Below are 17,722 nucleotides of genomic sequence, written 5' to 3' on the forward strand. Positions count from 1 at the left end.
GGTTTGGGGACAGCCACGGTGGTGCCCTGCTCCCCTTGCAGCCCATGCTGGCTTCTTTTCAAGGCACTCCTGCCAGCTGCTCTTCCCTTGTTCTGTGTTTGGTGACTGGCAGTGCTTGAAATTTTCACTTCAGTCACAGTTCCATTGTGTGAGAGGAGGGAAGTTGGAGGAGCAATGCCGGAGCAGCCTCATCATTAAAAAATGTGCAACAATAAATCCTGCCCCCACCCCTAAAAAGTTACCAACTCTCTCATCACCCCCTACTTCTCTCAAGATAGCTGATTATTTATTTATTAGATATATATCCCATCTTTCCTCCAAGGAGTTAAAGGTGGCATACATTGCTTCCCTCACTCCATATTATCCTGTGAGGTTGGTTAGGTTGAGAGACAGTGATAGGCCCAAGATCATCCAGGGAGCTTCATGGCTGACTGGGGATTTGAACCCTGGTCACCCAGATCCTTAGGCTTCTTAAGTGGCTTGTTTATGCAGCAAAATGTTATATTACTGGCTATATAATTTAGAGAAATTAAGGAACCATGTGCATGTCCACATGCACCCATGTGTGGGATACTCATGTATGTTTTTGTGGTTTGAATGTATGTAAGAGAGTGACTGTGAGGTGACTATACCCACAACCGAATTTAGCTTTGGACATGACCCACACGTGACCCCTTGGATGGATGGCCAACAGGGAATGCAGCAAGACAAACAAACCACAGCATTGGGTTCACACTTAGTACTGGCTTAGCTCCCAGTAGCATCTCAGCAGGACCAGGGGAGAGGAGTAAGGTAGCTGTGACTTTTTAAATGTGCACCACCATGCTTGCTTTTTCATTCTAAGCCATAGTTTGGCTTAGTAGTTGGTGTAAACCAGACCAATAAGTTATTTTAGTGTTGGTTCCTTTTTCTATTGATGAAACTGAATTGACCAACTGGGTTCAACCAGTGAATTCTGGCTTCCAGGTTCTCACAGGGCATTCAGAAAGCCCATAGTATCAAACTCAAGCTTCTGTTAGTGATTAGGCTTTAGCAGCCAAGGCTGAGGGTGCTATTCTCTACTATTCTCCATACCATATATTATTACTTTCAGAGTGACAAAGGAGAGCAAAGATTGCTTTGTTTCTCTCTCAGGGCTGTGTGTTTATGTGTGAGAAGGGAAAGTGCCTGCCCTGTGTAATCATCCCCCTGTCCTTCATTGCTTTGATATCTCTGGTAAGCCTCCTCCCTTTCACCTCCTTCCATAAGATGAAGAGCCCTAATCTTTTAAATCTTTCCCCATGTGTAAGCCTCTCCAGGCTTCTAATCGCTTTTGTCACCTGTCTCTGGACCCTTTCTATTTCTGCTCTCTCTTTTTAGAGATAAGGTGACTCGAAATGAAACTTTAAAAAATAGAGATTATGCTATTTATAAACAGTATTGCTGCTGTTTATGCAGCATCCTGTATGAACAGATGTTTGGATTGCCATTCTGCCCTTGCTTCTGGGTGGGTCAGTACAGTAGTAAAAAATAAAAATAAATGAGCTCATTTCTGTAAAGGGCAAGTGGTGGAAGAAATTTAATGGGAAGAATCTAACAGGCTTTGGAGAAATCCTAGGGACTAGGAGTAGTCCAGATATTGCAGAGTTCCTTAATTGCTGCCGGATCAGTAGTATTAAGAAGACTTCAGTGGCATTTTAGTAAAACACGATAGCATTATTACCTACTTAATATTTTGTAAATATGTGAAATGAACTTTTTGGGTAAGAGGTCAGTCAAGTATATAGTTTTGAAAGCAAAATGTCAACTTTTAGAAAACTAAAAAACTTTCCCACAATGACCTAGTTTGCACACAGGCATGTAGAGCAGGCTTCCTCAACCTCAGCCCTCCAGATATTTTGAGACTACAATTCCCATCATCCCTGACCACTGGTCCTGCTAGCTAGGATCATGGGAGTTGTAGGCCAAAAACATCCGGAGGGCTGAGGTTGAGGAAGCGTGATGTAGAGGGAGGTGGGTTGCACTGTGATCTAAACCACCAAGCCTCTTGGGCTTGCCGATCAGAAGGTTGTCAGTTCAAATCTGCACGACAGGGTAAGCTCCCATTGCTTTGTCCCAGCTTCTGCCAACCTAGCAGTTCGAAAGCATACCAATGCAAGTAGATAAATAGGTATCACTGCAGCAGGAAGGTAAACGACATTTTCATGTGCTCTGACTTCCGTCATGGTCCTCCATGCATCAGTAGTGGTTTAGTCATGCTGGCCACATGACCTGGAAAGCTGTCTGTAGACAAACACTGGTTCCCTCGGCCTGAAAAGTGAGTTTAGTGCCGCACCTCATAGTCATCTTTACCCATAGGGGCCCTTTACCTTTACCTTACCTTACCTTACCAAGGCATGTGTCACTGTGCTCAAGTCAGACATCTTAAAGGACATGACTGTTGAATTTTAAAACAAACACCAAACATGTTTTCAATGCAAGAATAAATGCAGGGAGCGAAAACAAAGCATGGAAGTAAAACAAGCAGTTTGATAGAAGTAAATTTTACTGAGCATCTGGAATCTTGCATTTCTATTTGAACAAGAAAGGTGATGGACAGATGATTATTGATCAAACCTTGGTCCATTATCAGTTGTACTTTAGATTATGAACCAACAGAGCAACTCAAAACCAAATACAACATTACGCATTTTAGGACAGAACTCTCCCAGTCATTATTCAGCATCCATTCAGGGTTGTTTCCCATAAAACAAATAAACAAACAAATAAAAATTGTGCTTTGCACAAATTAGGCTGATTTTTTGGCTAGAACTATTGCATAGCATTCCATTTTAAAAACAGTTTGCTTATCCTTGCCATTCAGTAAGACGGTAACATTCAGAAAAAGCAAAACAGAATGTTTGTTGGTAGAGATGAACAGATTTATGGTGGCATTGGCTTTCATGGAATAGAGCCCATTTGGATTTCAGTTATGCATACACATATAAGGCACACATGTGATACGGATAAGAAATTGTAAGGCTATGGAATATGTTAGACTCACTGTGACATTTTAAGCTAAAATATAAAAAGGTATGCTAAGTTTATTTTCCAGCTATAGTCAGAACTTTGGTCTTAAGTCCTAACTGAATAGAATCAAGTTTACTAATAAATTATAGTTCAGGATGAAAGCATATGCAAAAATTATTCTTGTTGCCTTTGAGATGCCAAAAGTCTCATTGCTGTTTTTGCTATAACAGGTCTGGAATTTTTAATCTTGACTAATACATACCCAATATGGAATCTGCTCAATAAATCTTTACTTACAACTTCATAGACAGACATTACAGCATGTAATATAGCAAATAGTATTGGCATCACAAAGACTATTACATAGTTTTTGTATAGTGCCTCTCTGAAGCTTTACATGGCACAGTTTGGTAGCATGCATCAGAAAATGCCCTCTTGGCATTACTGTGGCCTAATTCTTACGATTTCTCTCCCAGCAGTGTTGCTGTTTGTTTGCATACATGAGAGCAAATCTGGAGGTATTTATGAGTTTCAGTTTTTATTATTTTGGTTTTTAGTGACACATTCGCCTAATAGAAAAGAAAAATTCATAGTTAAAACTATGGCATTCGCTCCCATGGGATGTAGTGGTGGCTACCAATGTGGGTGACTTTAAAAGGAGGTCAGGAAAATTCATGGAGGATATGGCTATGTTTTACCTCAAGTGTTGTAGGCAGTAAAAGATTCTCAAATGGAGAGAGTACTGTTGCACTAGGTCCTGCTTTCAGGCTTACATAGGCACCTGGTTGTCTACTGTGGGAACAGTATGCTGGACTAGACAGGCCTTTCTTATTGAGGTAAAGAGACACAAAATGAGTTAAGCTTTTTCCTCACTGACTTCTAGTACAAATAGCAGCACACAATTCTGCTAACAATCCCTGCTTTTCACACTGGCTTGGAGCTACGTGGTGGGGCATGGGATCATCAACAACCTCAAAAAGATGCAGCAAAAATTTGTAGATCTCTGTAGAAAAATCAAATTCAAAGCATTGGCTTGCAAATTTAACAACTACATTTTTTCCCCAGGATGATGAGGAACCATTAATGAGTACTCTTTGGGTTCGGTCAGTCAATCAGGTACAAATCTACCTCATTCAACCCACATTTTACCAGCTTTCTCGTGGGAATATTGTGGGGGACTTTGTCAAAAGCCTTACTGAAATCAAGATACATTATGTCCACAGCATTTCCCTGATCCACCAAGTTAGTAATGCCATCAAAAAAATCAGATTGGTCTGGCATGACTTATTTTTGAGAAACCCATGCTGGGTCTTAGTAATCACAACTTCCTTTTCTAAATGCTCACAGACCGACTGCTGAATTATCTGTTCTAGGACCTTCCCTGGTATTGATGTCAATCTCACCAGCTGGTAGTTACTTGGGTCTTCCTTTTTCCACTTTTTGAAGATAGGGACAACATTTGCCCACCTACAGTCTGTAGGGACCTCACCTGTTCTCCAGGGTTTCTCAAAGATAATAGACAAAGTCTTTGAAATTACATCCACAAGCTCCTTTAGTACCCTTGGATGCAGCTCATCAGGCCCTGGAGACTTGAATTCATTTAAAGTAGCAAGGTGTTTGCTTACTACCTCTTTTCCCATCTTGGGCTGCAGCTCCCTCCTTACATCATTTATACTGTTATCACCAGGTTGGGCATTGTTTTCCTTTTGGATGAAGACAGAGGCAAAGTAGGTGCTGAGTAGTTCTGCCTTCTCCCTGTCACGCATTAGCATTTCCCTGTCTCATTCACGCAGAAAACCCAACACGTGCTTGTTCTTCCTCTTACTGCAGACATAGCCAAAGAAACCCTTTTTATTATTTATAAGCTGTCTTGCGAGCCTGAGCTTATTCTGACCTTTAGCCAGCCTGACTTCCCCCCTGCAACTGTTGGCTGCTTGTGTATACTCCTCCTTTGTGATTTCCCCTTTCTTCCATTTCTTATACATGCTCTTCTTAACTCTCAGCTCATCTGTAATGTAGCAAATGTAAAAGAAAAGTCTGAGGTCTTTACATCAAATATGATTTTTGTCAACAGTTCTTACAGATCTTGATGACAGATAATCTGTTGGTCTGTACTCATGGGAGACCCATCAATAGGGGAGTAAAACTCCATATGATCTATTATCAGTAAGTAAATATGGGCAATATACTCAGTGTATACACTTTAAAATTAATGGCAAAATCAACTGAGTTTCTTTTTAGTTAATCTTTCCTGTTCTTACTCTGTCATTGGAGCTGTCACACCACTAATTGTTACTGAAAATGGCTATAAGAAAACAGTTTACAAAAATTAATGACAAATTTGTTAGTAATTTAAAATTTATGACAAATTTGCTAATAATTAACAATACCTTGCCCATGAGATGCCCACACAAATCTCGGAAGTTCCACTGGTGACAGAAAACTTTTCTACTCTTACTGAAATAATCCATTTACAGATAGGTAGCCGTGTTGGTCTGCCATAGTCAAAATAAAAAAAATCCTTCCAGTAGCACCTTAAAGACCAACTAAGTTAGTTCTTGGTATGAGCTTTCGTGTGCAAGCACACTTCTTCAGATACACTGAAACAGAAGTTGCCAGATCCTTCTATATAGTGAGAAGGTGGGGAGGGGTATTACTCAGAAGGGTGGTGGGAATGGGAGATTGGCAGATAGCTAGGATGAGCCTGCTGACGACTCTTAACGACTGTAATGGGTCTGACAGGAAAAGGCAAGGGGTGAGAAGGTGAGAAATGGCTTAGTCATGTATAATGGGATAAGAATCCAATGTCTTTGTTCAAACCAGGTTTCTCCATGGTTTTAAGTTTGGTAATGAGTTGCAATTCAGCAGCTTCTCTTTCCAGTCTATTTCTGAAATTCCTTTGTAGTAAAACAGCTACTTTGAGATCTTGTATAGAATGTCCTGGGAGATTAAAGTGTTCTCCTACTGGTTTCTCTGTTTTGTGATTCTTGATGTCAGATTTATGTCCATTTATTCTTTGGCGTAAGGTTTGGCCTGTTTGTCCAATATAGAGAGCTGAAGGACACTGTTGGCATTTGATGCCATACACAATGTTAGATGATGAGCAATTGAATAGTCCCGAGATGGTATGTGTGATGTTGTTGGGGCCAGTAATGGTGTTGTCCGGGTGTATGTGGCAGCAAAGTTGGCATCTGGGTTTATTGCAGGCTCTGGTGCCAGTGTCCGTGTTAAGTCTGGTTGTAGTATTATTGTGGGTTAGGAGTTGTTTAAGATTGGGTGGCTGTCTGTAGGCAATGAAAGGTCTTCCTCCCAGAGCTTGAGAAAGAGAACTGTCATTGTCCAGGAGAGGTTGTAGATCTCTGATGATGCGTTGTACTGTTTTAACTTGGGAGCTGTATGTGATGACTAGAGGTGTTCTGTTATTTTCTTTTTTGGGTCTGTCTTGCAGCAAGTTCTCTCTGGGTATAAGTCTGGCTCTGTTGATCTGTTGTCTAACTTCATCTGCTGGGTATTTTAGTTCTGAAAAGGTTTGCTGTAGATCTCTTAGGTGAGAGTCTCTGTCTGTAGAATTGGAACAGATGCGGCTGTAACGTAGTGCCTGGCTATATACAATGGACTGTTTGGTATGTTTGGGATGGTAGCTAGAGGCATGTAGATATGTTTGTCGGTCAGTTGGTTTACGGTATAAGGTGGTGTCCATGCGCCCATCCTGTATTTTTATAGTAGTGTCCAAAAAATGTATTTCTTGCATAGATTGATTCATTGTAAGGTTGATTGTGGGGTGAAAATCATTAAATTTCTGGTGAATTGCAACTCATTACCAAACTTAAAACCATGGAGAAACCTGGTTTGAACAAAGACATTGGATTCTTATCCCATTATACATGACTAAGCCATTTCTCACCTTCTCACCCCTTGCCTTTTCCTGTAAGACCCATTACAGTCGTTAAGAGTCGTCAGCAGGCTCATCCCAGCTATCTGCCAATCTCCCATTCCCACCACCCTTCTGAGTAATACCCCTCCCCACCTTCTCACTATATAGAAGGATCTGGCAACTTCTGTTTCAGTGTATCTGAAGAAGTGTGCTTGCACACGAAAGCTCATACCAAGAACTAACTTAGTTGGTCTTTAAGGTGCTACTGGAAGGATTTTTTTTATTTTGAAATAATCCATGCACAATAAATGAAAGAAACTCATTTTTCCATCAATGGAACCCTGCAATAAAAAGTAAAAACACCTGTATTTAAAAATCCTTTAATTCTGAACACTTACCCATATTTAGAATGTATGGTTATTGATCAGTTAATAAATAAATAATCTGTGTTGCGCTTTGAAAATTCTAAATAGAAACCTTGAAAATACTTTAATCTTTATTGATTATTCATTGTACATATATATTTTTAGTGATTGTTATTTTTATTGGGTTCTGTTTGCTTTTTTATTCTTCTGGATTTCTGTTATCCAGTTAGGTTTGCATCAGCAACTTGTTTCATGTCCCTTTTCCAATTCAACTTGCCTCATTAATTAATCTTCACAAGTTTCCTGTTTGTAGTTCTTAGAGGTTTGAATAAAATAAGTTAAAGAGAAGTGTGTTGGTTCTAAAAAACAATCCCAAAAGGATAAAATTAAAGGGACAAAGCTGACACATGTTTAATGTTTCGTTTGCTACTTAATGTATGATCTTAGGTTTCCTTTGCTACTACGACTAGTTTATCTTTTCTTGTCTCCTCTTTTTAAAGTAAAAAAGCACTTGAGGGCCAAATTTTTAGTCTTCTAGTAGAATATGCTTATTATAACAAGAATTGAAGACCACATTCCGTGTGCCAGTATTTTAATGTAAAGCATTTGGCATCTGTCAGCATAATATCCTGCCTTTATCACCTCATTGAATTTGCTAGAGGAATGCTGATAGTAATTTGCACAGCATCATTTAATCTCCTTTGTCAAATTATGAAGTTGTTATTGATTTCAAGCTGCTGGTTAGCTTCTTTGCATCTTATTGTTTTTCCTAGGGATTTTCATGCTATGTTACTTTTTGCTGGAGCTGTCAATTAGGAATAGATGTCTTGAACAGTAGGGAACAAATACATTCTCTTTAGAGCTCACAATCTGCACTGTTTTTCAAATAGAAAGTTGTCTTAACATAGGGTGTAATAGTGGTTATAACCAGAACTACTTAGTAAAGTAAAACATGCAGAATTATCTCAAGTTGTTCATAAAAAGGTAAAGGACCCCTGACAGTTAAGTCCAGTTGCGAACGACTCTGGGGTTGTGGCGCTCATGTTGCTTTACTGGCCGAGGGAGCTGGCGTTTGTCCACAGACAGTTTTTCCAGGTCATGTGGCCAGCATGACTTAGCTGCTTCTGGCGAAAGCAGAGCAGCGCACGGAAACGCCATTTACCTTCCCACCTATTTATCTACTTGCACTTTGACGTGCTTTCGAACTGCTAGGTTGGCAGGAGCTGGGACTGAGCAACAGGAGCTCACCCTGTCGCAGGGATTTGAGCCCTCAACCTTCCTATCGGCAAGTCGTAGGCTCAGTGGTTTAGACCACAGCACCTCTCTCAAGTTGTTCATACCTTTGGGTAAAACGGCTGGTGTGGAGAAAATGACTTATTTCAAGGACAGCATCTCTGTTGCATTTGCAATTTTGCCTTTTAGGTTTAGGACAGTGGTTTTCAACCAGTGTGCCATGGCACCCTGGGGTGTTTTGAATGATGGTCAGGGGTGCTGCGGACAACAGTGGCCTCTGTCCTCCTTTCCTTCCCTCCCTTCTCTGATGCCCTCTTGCATCTTTACTTCCCAAAGGCTTGTGTGGCTGTTGGTTGCACCAGCCCTGGCTACAAGCTTCACAGGCAAATGGCGCCTCTGGGGCTGGCCAGGGGGCAAGGAGTAAGCAAGCAGGCAGGCGAGGAATCCCAGCCAGTCAGTCCACTAGCTCTTACTGTCGGGAATAGACAGACAAGTCCCAGGCCCCTGGGAGGAGTGTGAGGAGGCATCTTTCTTTGGGGGCAGGGGGGCAGCTCAGAAACTAGGGGCAGCAGCAGTGGCTGCCCGGAGGACTCCCAAGGAGAGGGGAGAGGAGAGAGAGGAGATTGAGGGAACACTCCACAAGGGAAGGTGTTCAAAAAAGGGTGAGAGGCTGCCAGCACCGCAGGCAAGGGGTGACATAACTGGGCTCCTGAACCCCACAGGGATGCCGCAGAAAGAATGTAGTTGGTCAAGGGAGCCGTGGACTAAAAATGGTTGAAAACCTCTGGTTTAAGGCAGTATAATATTTTATTTTAATTGCATACATGCATGTGTAAATGACTTGTACTAATGTTATGCTCCTTGGCTTTGTATTCCACAAAGCTCTCTTACTTGAAAAACACTAGTCATACAATGTAAGAGTAAAATAATGAAGGCTAATTGCTTACAATCTTGGAGTTGGACCCCAGAAACTTTGTGTTTATTGAAGTTTGGTGAAAAGATCTTTAAACTAATTTTTATCAAATCCACAATGTATAATTTGACAAAGAAGGTATTAGATGATTAATTATGGCCTCATTTTTTAGGCCCTAAGATTATAGCTGATGCGGACTTCACATGTCTAATCCCTCACCCAGGCTTAAGGAATTGGAAATAGACCACAGGATCGTCTGCATCTTCTTACCATCTCAGGTGTGAATTTCCACAGTTCAATCAGGTCCTGCTTACCAAACACAATATGTTCTCTGGAAACTGTTTGTTAGGCAAGCATTGCATAACAAGTCCACAATTTCCATTATTTCCTATGGAAATATTTCTCATGTGGCATTTGTCATACTGCTTTCACTGTTTTTTTCAATGGTTTATTCAGCAAAAGAGAGACACATGAAAAAAACCTGATTTGTTCGATCTCTCCTGCACCCCGATTCATCCGATCTTGCTCCCACATCCCTCTCCTTCATTTCTGCCTGAAAATGGCTGCTGCTGACCAGCAAAGCATAAACAAACAAGGAAGTAAGGAAGTTGGATTTTTAGATACGTCAATCTGCAGAGTATATAGGGGGTTTGGAGATAATTGTTTACGTGCGGATAAGTGAATTTTCGGATAGCGGGATCTGTGTGTAAAGGCTTATGCTGGTAATATTTACTGGAATTCTGAAACTTCATTGGCCTGAAACTATAGATCAAAAAGTTTGAATGGAATGTCATACAAAATATTCTGACCTTTTGAAATCTGAATTATATAAAAACTGCATTCTCCAGCTCTTGTAACTGAAACCTCACGTTCTTTGAAACACTGCTCTCCTCCATTTCCTATGGTCAGCAGAGGGGTGATGACACACCCTATGTCATCTCATTTAGCTATTTATTAAAAGATCCCCTTTCCTAGTTTATGACCAAGTGCTAATCTAAGTCTTCAGGGATATGACTCCATGCATATTATTTGATCTGTTCATTTTTGTTGGGCATAATGGGCAAAAAAGAACCAATCAGTGTGGGCCTACTGAGTTGAGTAGTAAGACTTTTCTCTTCTTTTTATTTAACAGGTAGATAATGTTCTGTTAAACCGATGTTGAAATTTGCACTACTTAGATAAAATTATAGGTTCGTTAGCAAAGGGTATATTTAATATTTTGGGTTCTCTGTAGACATTCAGGAAGCTTATACAATACAAATCTGTTGCTTGAGATGCGTACATACTCCTTTTTTAAAAAAAGATACAAAAATTCAAAATATGTCCTCCCCACCCGCCCCAGATCTTAATAAAGTTATTTTAAAGTCTGTATGCCAGACTAAATGTTATGCTGCCTAGGCTGACATTCCCATTTCTTTGTGAGGAAACAAAGGTGTAGGAATTTTACAAGTGCTTTTGCTTATTCTTGCTTTTAAACTATCAAATGTTGGAATCTTTCTCAGTAAATGAGATCACCCACTGAGTTGAGAAGGTGAGGAGCACTTTTCATGCTTTACAATCGTGTCCTGAATTTCTGCTTAATTTGACTGTTGTATGATTATTGTTTGTAAAAATTGGCTTCTCTGCATTTTAACAGCTTTCGGAATGTTCTTGTTTTGGGAAACCTGGAGAGGCTTAAAGTATGCCTTGGCATGTCAGTGTTTCTGCCTAAGGGAAACATTGCCCTCCAATAGATAACATTGTCTTCAGCTCATAAAGTAGCATTTTACCATTAGCCACCAGGTGATTCTCAAATGTCAGTTAAAAGTGCATGATCATTCCCAGATTTTAGTGGGAGGCTGCAGCTACCATCCTGTTGCAGAAGGAAAGAAATGTTGACCTTTCTTAACTTTTACCTTCATGCCATCAAATGTTTGTGCTTTAATTAGTGGGGCCCCTGAAAATACAAGACCTTTGGACTTGCAGTATATCTAGCAGAAATGAATGAGAACAAAAGCTACTGAAAATGCTGCTAGGAAGTCTTGATGTTAATTTTGAGTCTGATTTTCCCCATTGACAATAAATGTAAGAAATTGAGAGTTTGATCTGAGCTCCTGTTGTTACAGATTCAGGGTCACAAATCCAGGTAATAATTGACCTTGAAAGAATTAATGTGCCACTCGTGAAGGTACTGTTTAAACCGTGCAAAGGCTTAGCAAGAAAGCTTTCTATAATTTGGGGCTGTAAATTGAACAAATGGATAATGTCAGGAAATACTTGGTTTTGAGGTTGTGTTTTCAGGACTGAGACGTTAGTACGCACCATCGTATTCCTGATTAAATCTGTGTAATAAATTAAATGGGTGTGTTAAAGGTACCCTTGCCCGTACGGGCCAGTCGTGTCCGACTCTAGGGTTGTGCGCCCATCTCACTTAAGAGGCCGGGGTCCAGCGCTGTCTGGAGACACTTCCGGGTCACGTGGCCAGCGTGACGAAGCTGCTCTGGCGAGCCAGCACCAGCGCAGCACACGGAAACGCCGTTTACCTTCCCGCTATAAAGCGGTACCTATTTATCTACTTGCACTTAGGGGTGCTTTCGAACTGCTAGGTGGGCAGGAGCTGGGACCGAACGATGGGAGCTCACCCTGCCATGGGGATTCGAACCGCTGACCATGCGATCGGCAAATCCTAGGCGCTGAGGTTTTACCCACAGCGCCACCCGCGTCCCGTTAAAAATGGGTGTGTTACTGTTCTGCAAATCCTGTCTATTTTGAATATAGGTAGAAGACAAGGTTGCATTACCTGTGAGGTACAATATATTGATTTCCGTGCAACACTGAACTATATTTTACTTTATTGTGAAGGAGCAACATGCTGGTACACATTGCCAGAAAAGTCCTGAGTTGCTCCTACCTCTCTTAGTTTGTTTGAGGGAAACAAATAATGAGCCCTGCTTTGCACATAACATGAAGCCAGCCTCTGGTTTGTTCCCTTTGTGGTGTGGCAGTAGCAAGGGGGAGAAGTGGTTCAGGAACTTCTGAGCAGTGTGTACCAGCACATCACTTCTTCACACTGAACCATAATTTATAATAAAACAGCTTTTGCCAACTTGGGGTCCCTTCCAAATCTATGATTCTGTGAACCTCGTTCCCTCCAGATGTTTTGGACTACTATTGGTGTTGGCTGCTGCTGATTTGAATTGTAGTTCAAATCTTCTGATGGGCAGCAGGTTTCCTCCACGTTGTCCTCATTTTTGCACAAGGTGAAGACCTTTTTGTTACCAAGGAATGTAATCAAGCTCCTTGCTGACACTGCTGTTTTGTTAATGTTGTTGTCTCTTATTGTTGTGCCGTATTGTTACCTGCCCCGCACTGCCATTGAGAGGAAGAATGGGATATAAGTATGAATAAATAATAAAACAGAACTGCAGGTCTTTCAGGTTTGGGAAGTTTGAGGTTGTATCTATTGTAGCACTTAAGTCATCATTCTGTGTCCTAGGCAAACCCATGGACTCCAGGAAAAACAAATCATTGCCCCGAAGCTGCTTTCAATTCCAGTAGTGTTTGCTCAAATGAGCCCTGTTGGCACAAATTAGTTAGGCTAGTTTCCAAGTTGTGCTTCTCTAATTCTCTCCCCACCTATAATCCTAGCGTTTTGGAGGCATCTCAGAAAGAATGTGGCATCTTTTAGCCATAAAGAACACTCTTATTACAGTTTGTTTGGCAGACACGCACCAGTTATGCATAGGGGACTGAAGCAGACATTCTTAGTATCATCCTGTGGACTTGAAAGCATATACTGTGATTTTAGGGAAGCTTTTCAGTGTTTACTGAGATTATGATTATCCATTTTTGTGTTCTGTAGGGTACCACCTGAATGGGTCTGATCAGTGTGAAAAGGACCTACAACTTCAGCTTGCAAAGGAGCTGTGAGGAGGTTTGCTGCAGTCAGGTGGGTATAAGTGTGCATCATATTGTGTATACAGAGTGGGTACAACTGCATTTTTTTTTGTTAATTGCAAATCTATCATTTCAGTTGACTTTAAAAAGTTGCAGTTGATGAAAAAATTATCTGGCAAATTGTGAATGTGTAAAAATGGATTTGGAAGGGAAGGATTGTTCTTGCATTTTGTTTGTAATATAATTTGTATCCTATTGAAAATTCGTAAAATGTTCCAAGGAGTTGATATTGTCCACTTCTGTCAAGTTTAAACAAACCAACATTCACTATTGAAATATGTAGATTGTCCAATCTAACATTTTGAAGTCGATACCATTAATTAAATTAGTATTTTTAGTACTAACAATAATGGACTCCCCCAATAATTGCATTTAATATTTACTTATATCCAGATCAGTCCCTGGCCCCCTCAGGTAGAATGCATCTCTACTTTAACTGTCAAAATACAAGAGAATAATGTTCTGCATTTTTTTGTTACTAGTTTTTTCTGCATATCTAGAGCAGTCTTTCTCAACCTTGGGCCCCGGATATTGTAGGACTACAACTCCTGTCATCCCTAGCTAGCAGACCAGTGGTCAGGAATGATGGGAGTGGTAGCCTAACAACATCTGGGGAGCCAAAGTTGAGAAAGGCTGACTTAGAGGATCCTCATAAAATGTAGTGTTCTGCATCTAAAGTGTCACTTCTGTGAATAAAAAAGGGGTGGAGAGCCAATGAATGTTCTCAGTTAAGGACGGAAAGGAATAGATTTTCGCCACCTATCATGCTATTCCAGAGGATTTCCCAAACACCCCAAGAAAGTCTTCAAGATACTGCAGTAGGAAAGCAGTGTTGTCAGAAATTCGCTCCTCCTATTTCCAGTAAAAGCATCCAGTAAATAGAGTTGTGGAGATAAAAGTGGGAAGAAGAACACAATGTACACAGCTTTGAATTCCTGGGAGAAAAGTCACAAGACAAATCTAGAACAATAAGCAACAAATGCATGCAGTTTCACAACTCTCAGCAAAATGTATACACACAGAACATTTTGCTAATCTTGATAAACAAAAAATATCCTACAGTCTACAGGAATTTAAACTCGATGCAGCTACAAGGTGCTTAGTTTTTTATGGTTGTATCTGCTGATTCATTTTGTATGTTATGGTTTTGTTTTATGGTTAGTGTTTATTAATAAATAACAGCATAGTGAGGACAAGCAGACCAGTAGTGGTTTTGTGGGGGGGGGGGGTATGGAAAATCAGGGCAGAGGGACTGCCATGTTGCCATTTTTTCCTCAGTAGAAAGGCAACCCAATTTATTTTACCTCTGAGTAAAGCATACCAAAGTCAGCCAACTGTGCTTTATTCTATAAAGGCAGCTCCCTTAGGGAGTGAATGAAATAATGTGTATGTGAGAAAAATGTTTAAATAAACATGTCCCGGTATCCTTCTCCATCCAGCTTCCCCAACCTTTTCTGCTGCTCTGCAAGGGCCCCCTCCTGAGTCCCAGCTGGGGTTGTCAACATTCCTTCCTCTGCTTAGCAACAGTGATAAAGCACCCTTATCAACTGTGCTGCCTGCAAGTGCCAAAACCTTACCAGTTGTCTCCATCAGGGTAGATTTGATTTCAATCACGATTTAAACCACTAGTCAGTAAGGCTTGATTTAAATCACTAGTCAGTTAGACTTGCTTTAAATCATTTTTTATTTTTTTTTACAGAAAGTCTCATTCTTGCTGGTATAATCTTAATATGTACAACCAGAGGAAGGCTTCATTTTTGGAATAATAATTTTTCAGAGTAGTTTTTAAGGTTATATAAAAAATGACTGATTTGTTTATACTATTAGAAATACATAGACAGATAATTATGAAATTATTGTGAGGTTTAATAAGTTAACTGTTTATATTTGGACAACTTTTCTGCTGTACTTTATTGGAAGGAGAAAATAATCATTTCCCTAACAACCACTTAAACAATTTATTTAACCAAAGCAATAACATTATAGCGTATGTAGCCATGTTTGTTAACTGATGTGGTTAAACATTTTAAACAAAAAAACTTAGACTGAGTTTTAGCGCACATGAAAAACTTAAAACAAATCCTTATTTCCTGATGAATAGCCTTTGGACTATAATGTAACTTAAATAGAAGACTATTTTTAGAAAGATTTTTCATCCAGAAGCATTTTATTTTAAAAATCCAATTTAAATTTTAAAAAAAATCTGATTTAAATAAAAAAACCTGATTTTTATTTTTTTAAAAAATTAATTGATTTTTATCCACCCTGGTCTCCATATTTTGTTTCATACCTTTCTTTAGAAATGACCAATTGACTTACCTTTTTTTAAAAAAGTGAAAGCTAAGAGGCTGGAACTGCTGCTAGCATTGGGCCCAGTACATGAGTAGCCCCTGAACATCCCTCTTGGTGGCCCTGCTCCTTCTCTTCCTAGATTTAAAAATACAGTGGTGCCCCGCAAGACGAATGCCTCGCAAGACGGAAAACCCGCTAGATGAAAGGGTTTTCCGTTTTTGAGTTGCTTCGCAGGACGAATTTCCCTATGGGCTTGCTTCGCAAGACGAAAATGTCTTGCAAGTCTTGAGATTTTTTTTTCGCTCCCCCCCCCCTTTATCTAATCTGCTAAGCCTTTAATAGCCTTTAATAGCCTTTTAGCAGCTAATCCGCTAAGCCTTTAAGCCTTTAATAGCCGCTAAACCGCTAATAGCGCTAATCCGTTAAGCCGCTAATAGGGTTGCTTCGCAAGACGAAAAAACCGCTAGACGAAGACTCTCGCGGAACGGATTAATTTCGTCTTGCGAGGCACCACTGTATGTTGTGGTGTTGGTACCAGTTTTCCCAGCCTGTTGCAAACTGTGATTGCTTGCACCTGAGACTTGCTCACTTAGCGAATTGCTGGAAAAAAACCCCAAAGACTTGTGGGCTACTGTTACTGAGCTCATTTAGAAGAAAGAGAGATTGGGGTGGAGGGGGGTGGGCAGCAGAAACAGCAAAGAGAGTCTGAACGAAGGAAAAGATGAGAATGGATGGGAGACTCAGAGATTTGAGTGAAAATGTGGGATTGCAGCATTTGGGGAGATCTTTGGCTGTTCAAGGAGAGAAGAGAGAGCATACTATGGCACATGCAGAGAAAATGAAAACATTGAGTTAAAATTATAGTAAAAATGCTGTTGATGTAGTGATGCAATATGGACATCAAAGTGGCCCAGTGTGAGCTGAGTTGTGTGTCTCTTATGGATGATTGTTCTGCTGCTTCAGAATATAAGAGGGAGATGTTAGGGAAATAATTCCAAACTGATATAGGGAGAATGCTTTGGAGGGCTATCTTCCTATAGCTGGATATTGACCTCATTAAGCAAAATGTAAGAACTTTCTTTCCAAGCATATCTTGAAAATATTCCAGGAATGCCGTATTTCAACTGGTATTCTGTAGCTGGGCCAATTGGAAATGTGGTTTTATTTCATTAAGTTGCCGAGGATAGTTTGTAGCATCCTTAAATAGAAAAAGATAAGAAATAAAAGTTAAATTAAAATAATCAAGTAAAACAAACCATTTAGCAAATAGCAGCATTAAAATCCCAATAGTCTTATTAGCATTATTTATTAATCTGCTAAATGTGCACATTAAATAACAATTTTAAACTGTAGTATCTACCCTGAACTGTTGAGGTGAACTGGTCTGTGCTGCTTTTTTTTTAAATCTCCTGTTACCCATTTGGACAGATTTAATGCTATCTGTGAGAATTATGTTGTGTCATCGCTACTCCTGGAAATTTATCTCTTAAGCATTATTTCCTTAGGTAGCTTTTAATTTGCAAGTTAGTAGGGAGAGTTATTCATTTAAATCCCTTTATTTCTTTACCTAGCTTCATTCTAGTTTGTAATCCCTTCTCACCTTGGAGTTTGTAATGATGTCTGTGGAGGACTTGCAAAGGAAGTTTTGGTATAGTTTCGGTTTATAGTTTCGATTTCTACTGATTTCAACAGCATTCTCAAGGTGATAACACACTGGTAATTTTTATGCTTGACAAATAAATCCAGCCCAGATTTGGGAAGTCCTTGTTCCATGAAAACATGATGTAAAGAGTTTGTGATCATTGTGGATAACCACTTTACTGAGTACGATGTTGTGATGTAGTGTTCTGTGGTAGGAGCATGAGGTGGATAGGTAGGTACTTTTCTAGGGTTCTGGAAGCAAATATGTCAAAAAGTACACTGAAGATCTGGAAATGCAGATTCTGAGTGGGAATAAATAATTATGTCACCAAGAAACATTGGACTGATTAAACAGAAAGACATAATAGAGGAATGTAAGAAAAGCCCTGCTGGATCGGACAATAGGCTCATCTAATACAGTATTATTTTTCTTATAGAGGCCAAGCAGATGCCTATGGTGAACCCATAAATTGCTGCAAA

The 17,722-nt window shown here is 40.0% G+C and overlaps 1 protein-coding gene across 12 annotated transcripts in view; it reads left to right on the forward strand.

Annotated features, from left to right (window-relative positions):
- PTPRF (protein tyrosine phosphatase receptor type F) overlaps nt 1–17,722 on the forward strand; it is a 479,704-nt gene that overhangs the window by 54,547 nt on the left and 407,435 nt on the right. For all 12 annotated transcript variants that reach the window (XM_081009323.1, XM_081009319.1, XM_081009325.1 and 9 more), the window contains exon 2: nt 13,215–13,301. The gene's annotated coding sequence lies outside the window, so the exon portion shown is untranslated. The remainder of the gene's footprint in view (nt 1–13,214; nt 13,302–17,722) is intronic.

Source organism: Podarcis pityusensis (genome assembly GCF_964106645.2).
Source record: "Podarcis pityusensis genome assembly, chromosome: 6".
Lineage (NCBI taxonomy): Eukaryota > Metazoa > Chordata > Lepidosauria > Squamata > Lacertidae > Podarcis > Podarcis pityusensis.